Source organism: Danio rerio, chromosome 19, assembly GCF_049306965.1.
Source record: "Danio rerio strain Tuebingen ecotype United States chromosome 19, GRCz12tu, whole genome shotgun sequence".
Classification (NCBI taxonomy): domain Eukaryota; kingdom Metazoa; phylum Chordata; class Actinopteri; order Cypriniformes; family Danionidae; genus Danio; species Danio rerio.
Window position 1 is genome coordinate 34311433 of NC_133194.1, and position 6467 is coordinate 34317899.

Here is a 6467-nt window from a genome sequence, read left to right on the forward strand (position 1 = left end):
TATGTTTGTTTGATTTTTTAATTTTTTATTAACCAATTTATTAAAAAGCTTTTATTCACATGGCTAATCCTTTAAACTGCGCCTACACGATTCGGCAATCTAGAATATATTTTGACTCAAACTTTCAAAATATGAATTCCTTTAATTTTGATTTAACTCCTTATTTCCACTTTTTGTTATATCTGACTTTTTAGGACTGACATCTTAAAGCTCTGTGAGTGAGCACTGAACTAATTTGTTTTATGTGTGTTGTTTGTGACCAATGCACAAATCTGAAGTAACTATATTAAAATATTATTTAACAAATTTTTGGTGAAGACAACAGCTCATAAATCATCCAGAATGAAGCATTTTGAAAAGCTAAAATAGCTAATTGTTTCCTGTGAAAGTTGGGTTTAGAGGTCTGTACTTAGTATAGTAGGGTATAGTATAGTATAGTATAGTATAGTATAGTATAGTATAAAGTGTACAGTATTAAAAAAACCTATGGAAAATTCCCATAAAGTATGTGTGTGTTTTTGTGTCTGTGTCTGTGTTTTGTGTGTGTGTGTGTGTGTGTGTGTGTGTGTGTGTGTGTGTGTGTGTGTGTGTGTGTGTGTGTGTGTGTGTGTGTCAGGCATCACTCCTGTCCTTGACTTCATGTTGAGTAGGGAAAACAGGGCTGAAATAAAGGGTTTCAGGGGGAAGGCGGTGTGGACTGAGCGAACTTGACAACTTTATTTCCTCCTTTTTCACATGCTAATGCCCCCAGTGTGCCAGTGCAGGCTCTTCAAAACTGACCCCCGTCATTCACAATACCGAACATCCTTCCAGCGTGTGAACCGAAGCCGCTTTTGTCACACAGGCCAACAAATTCCTCCCAGACGAAGCTATAACGGACGGATCGCTCACATCGCTGCTCACAAAAGCTGCACAGTCCATGCAGAAGACATAAAAAACATTAAAGCTGCTTTCCGCAGCATGACAATATAATGTTTCATTCATTCACAATTATAATGTGAAAAGAAATGAAAGGTCATAACATTAAAACAGAAGATAAAAACTGAAATACAAATTCATATTAATGATATTTACAGTAAGACCAAAAGTATTGAGACCCATTAAAATGTTCACTCTTTGTTATATTGCAGACATTTGCATAAAAAGTTTTTTTTTTCCTCATTAATGTACACACAGCACCCCATATTGACAGAAAAACAGAATTGTTGACATTTTTAATGTTAAAAAAGGTCTTAAGTATTCAGAACCTTTGCTCAGTACTTAGTAGAAGCACTGTTATAATCTAATTCAGCCATGAGGGTTTTTGGAAAAGATGGAACCAGTTTTTCACACCTGGATTTGGGGATTCTCTGCCATTTCTTTTTGCAGACCCTCTCCAGTTCTGTCAGGTTGGATGGTAAACATTGGTGGACAGCCATTTTTAGGTCTCTCTAGTAATCCTCCGTATGCCGAGCTAGTGTTGTTCCCATACTGATAAACTTCCGGCGACCTGTTATTGTGAATTTTTTTCCATTTTATAAGGTTCCATTTACAGGATCGATGTTGTAATGTAATTAAAATACATTCAGTTAAATTAACTTTGGCATTAATTTAGTTGTTGAAGCGTGAAACGAGACAAAAGGCCTTTTACTTGCACTTGCCCCTCAGAATCGGCAGGCTTGCCCAGAAGCTCCATTGAATATACAGTACTGGGGTAAAATAAATGCTCATATTATAAAGACATGGCGGGGGGAAATGTAATTTAATGCAGTGCTTCATGTACAATCTGAGACCCACTTTAGATCAGATATCACTCAGCCAGTGGAGATCGCTGATTTTTAAAGAAAACAGACCTTAAACAGGCAGATTTTTGCATTGGCATACAGTTCACTGGAAGTGCTTAACCCAGCTTACTGGCAAATTAAAAATCCTATTAGCATGCTTCGGCATATACCCTATTGGTTTTAAGTCAGGCCTCTTACTGGGCCATTCAAGAACAGGCAGAGTTGTTGTGAAGCCACTCCTTCATTATTTTAGCGGTGTGCTTAGGGTCATTGTCTTGTTGGAAGGTCAACTTTCGGCCCAGTCTGAGGTCCTGAGCACTCTGGAGAAGGATTTCGTCCAGAGTGCCCTGTACTTGGCCGCATCGATTGCAACCAGTCATCCTGTCCCTACAGCTAAAAAACACCCCCACAGCATGATGCTGTGTATGAGTGCCACAGCAAAGGGTCTGCATACTTAGGACCATGTGATATTTCAGTTTTCTTTTAAATAAATCTGCAAAAATGTCAACAAAATGTGTTTTTCTGTCAATATTTGAAACTGTGTGTAAACTAATGGTGAAACATAAGATGCCCTTCCTTCAACTTTATATATATAGAGTCAAGCCCAAAATTGTTCATATCCCTGTCAAATTCTGACTTCAATTTACTTTTATTCAACCAGCAAGTTTTTATTGACCTGAAATGACCCATGCTTCTCCCAAAATATAATAAGACGATGAACAAGAGGCATCATTGTGGAAAAATTATATTTCTCAGGTTTTATTTACATTTGATCAAAAACTTTAAGTCAGATTATGCCAGGTGTATGAATATTTTGGGCTTATTTTTATTTATTTATTTATTTATTCATTAATTTATTAAGTTACAAGAAAGGCAAATTGTCACTTTTTATATTTTAATTTCCACTCTTTACACCTAAAATTATAAAAAATTTTATCCAGTTTTGACAGACTTTTTGGCAAAACACTTTATTACATCCTTTTCATTTATTTAATCATATTTTCCACTTGATGTCATTATTTTGAAACTTTATCACAATTTCCACTTCATCATAATTTTCACTTGATGTCATTATTATGACTTTTTATCTCATCATTTCCATCTTGTCATAAATTTCATTGTTATGTTATAATTATGGCGACACGGTGGCTCAGTAGCGCCTCACTGCAGAAAGTTCGCTGGTTTGAGTCCCGGCTGGAGTAATAGGCATTTCTGTGTGGAGTTTGCATGTTCTTCCCATGTTGGCGTGGGTTTCCTCCGAGTGCTCCGGTTTTCCCCACAGTCCACAGACATGTGCTACAAGTGAATAGAGTAAACTAAATTGGCCATAGTGTATGTGTGTGAACGAATGTGTATAAATGTTACCCAGTACTGGGTTGCAGCTGGAAGGGCATGTGTAAAACATATGCTGGATAAGTTGGCGGATAAATTGGCAGTTCATTCTGCTGTGGCGACCCCTGATGAATAAAGGGACTAAGCTGAAGGAGAATGAAGGATGTTAAACCAAACACACACACAAACACACACAAGATAGGTATAGGATTGAAAAATCATAATATTCATAAAGTTTTCCTCACTACACATTACTCAGAGTCACAATCCCTGCAGTCTCAAACCCCAGAGCCTAAAGCGCCCCAGCAGAGCGTGTTCCTTCTAGTAAACACCTGCAATTCATCCCACCTGCTCGGCATGGGAGGTCTCGTCCCATAATCTCCCACATACCTCCAAAACGGCCTCAATCTCTACCCCGTCCTCTACCTGACCTCTCTCGGCTTCTCCTGTGAAACTATGCCATCACATGGGACACAAAAGAGAGGGAAACCACTCATAAACGGTGGTCCGCCGTCAGCAACTGCAGCTGCAGTGACCGCAACCATTACCTGCTGCTCTCTTTCATTTACCCACCACACTTTCAGAAAGAAATACGACAATGGCAGACAATGGCAATAGGACACAGAGATAGAGGGAAGGCAAAAGCGGTGCGCTGCTCAGAGGATCCGGTTTCAGACGTTGATGATGGGCCAAGCCGGAGGGTCGGAGCATGGGAAACAGGCAAAGCGAAGGTCCTGTGTCAATAAGGGACAGTGGTCGGGCACAATGGGGCGAGCTTCACACAACAGCACTGACAGACACCCACACAAAAGCAGCCATCCATTCTCACACAGCCAGCAGAATGAGGCAGTGTGAGGCTGCCCAGGGCCATGTTTGAACAGCACACACACACACACACTCACTCACACACGCACACCGCATAAACAAACACACACACGCATATACACAAACATTCAGGCAGATGAATGAACTTGGCCAAACAAACACACTTGCAGAGGTACTCCAAAACTAGCAGAGTTTAGGCTGCAAAAATCTATTCTCTTTTATCATTTTTCAATCTACATTTTTTTATAGTGTATATATTTTTATATTCATTTAATTTCTTTTGTTTGGAAATGTTTGAAAAAATAGATGTCTCAAAAATAAATCTCACTTTGCACTTAGCATTTGGCAGCAATGTTTGACTTTTGTCGTTTACATGTACTGTAATAGCACCTAAAGGATTTATATTGGTACCAAAAAGCTATATATTAAAACCTAGAGTTTAAAGTACCAATATGCTCTTTTAGGTACAAAACATAAAGCTTTTCAAAGGAATCAGCATTTCTAACATTGTAACAATTTTTGTAAATATTTCTGGGAGTGTTCAAATAAATGATCAACAATAAAATAAAAACATTAAAAGCATTGAGAATACTTCTGACAGTGTTTAAATAAATGATCAACAATAAAATTTAAAAAAATTAAAGTTATGTAAATATTTCTGGGATGGTTCAAATAAATAATCAAGAATAACATAAAAAAAGTAAGTTATGTAAATATTTCTGGGAGTGTTTAAATAAATTATTAATAATAAAATAAAAACATTAAAAGTTATGTAAATATTTCTGGGAGTGTTTAAATAAATTATTAATAATAAAATAAAAACATTAAAAGTTATGTAAATATTTCTGGGAGTGTTTAAATAAATTATTAATAATAAAATAAAAACATTAAAAGTTATGTAAATATTTCTGGGAGTGTTTAAATAAATTATTAATAATAAAATAAAAACATTAAAAGTTATGTAAATATTTCTGGGAGTGTTTAAATAAATTATTAATAATAAAATAAAAACATTAAAAGTTATGTAAATATTTCTGGGAGTGTTTAAATAAACTATCAATAATAAAATAAAAACTTAAAGTTATGTAAATATTTCTGGGAGTGTTTAAATAAACTATCAATAATAAAAATAAAACATTAAAAGTTTTTTAAATATTTCTGAGCATTCAAATAATTGATCAACAATAAATTAAAAACAATAAAAGTTTTGTAAATATTAGGAGTGTTCAAATAAATGATCAACAATAAAATAAAACATAAAAAATTGGCCTAGAAGTCTTTCGAAATTAGATAAAAAGTCATAATTTTAAGCTTTAAAAAGTGTAAATTTAGAAATAAATAGTGACTATTTGCTTTTCCTTCCACTTATTTTATAAGTTATTAATATATATAATGTTTATAAAGTTAAAAGCAACTTGTCACTTTTCATAACTTATTCATTCATTTTCTTTTCAGCTTAGTCCCTTTAGTAATCATGGATCGCCACATCAGATTCAACCGCCAACTTATCCAGCATATGTTTCACGCAGTGGATGGCCTTCCAGCTGCAAACCAACACTGGGAAACACCCATACACTCTTGCATTCCCACACATACACTACGGACAATTTAGCTTACCCAATTCACCTACTGTATACCACATGTCTTTGGACTGTGGGGGAAACCAGAGCACCCGAAGGAAACCCACACAAACATGGGGAAAACATGCAAACTCCATACAGAAATGCCAACTGACCTAGCCAGGGCTCAAACCAGCGACCTTCTTGCTGTGAGGCGATCGTGCTACCCACTGTGACGCCCCTATTATTATAAATTATTACAAAATAATGTTCACAAAAATTTTCCAAAGTGTTTAAAATTGTTTAAATACAAACAAATTGGTTATGACTAATGAAATACAATTATGGTTGGTATTTCCAAAACTATAAAACGAACATGTTCGATGTATCATCTCAAAGTTTGTCAAATATGAAATATGAGTGGAGGAGCCTCCGTTAGAAAGCTGATTTGCCTTATTTTATAAATGTTTGACAACAGGAGAGTTGTGTTACCTTTAAATTTCTCGTCGTCTTTCTTCATCGTCTCTCTAAGAGATGTTGTGTTTTAGGCCTGATAATTTTAGCAGAAATCAACAACAATGACGGATGACTGGTCTGACAACAGTTTAATAAAGAGTGATTGTCTGCCATCTAGTGGACAGAAGCGGCAGTGAATGAAGTGTCAGCGCAGATGTCTGACGTCAGCACTGGTCTATCTCTACAATGACAATATATAGATTGGTGGATCACTAATAATTATGATGATAATATTAAGTATTTTGATGTATAAGTATAATTATTTAAGTGTCGTCAGCACCACCATCATCATCTTATACACTGATGAATTAATTGGACTAATTAATTAATTGTAAATAAATCACCAATCCTGGGAAAATACGTTTAAAGGGATAGATCACCCAAAATTGAAAATTTACTCTCTATTTACTTAACCTCGAGCGTTTCTAAACCTTTATGAGTTTCTATATTGTGTTGAAAACAAAAGATGAAA

The 6467-nt window shown here is 35.5% G+C and overlaps 1 long non-coding RNA gene across 1 annotated transcript; it reads right to left on the reverse strand.

Moving 5' to 3' along the window:
- Window positions 1-697: 697 nt before the first annotated feature.
- Window positions 698-6059, reverse strand: LOC141379135 (uncharacterized). The gene is made up of 2 exons (XR_012395137.1): window positions 5972-6059; window positions 698-908 (listed from the first exon to the last, which is right to left on the reverse strand). It is a non-coding gene; the product is annotated as an uncharacterized lncRNA (long non-coding RNA).
- Window positions 6060-6467: the final 408 nt, after the last annotated feature.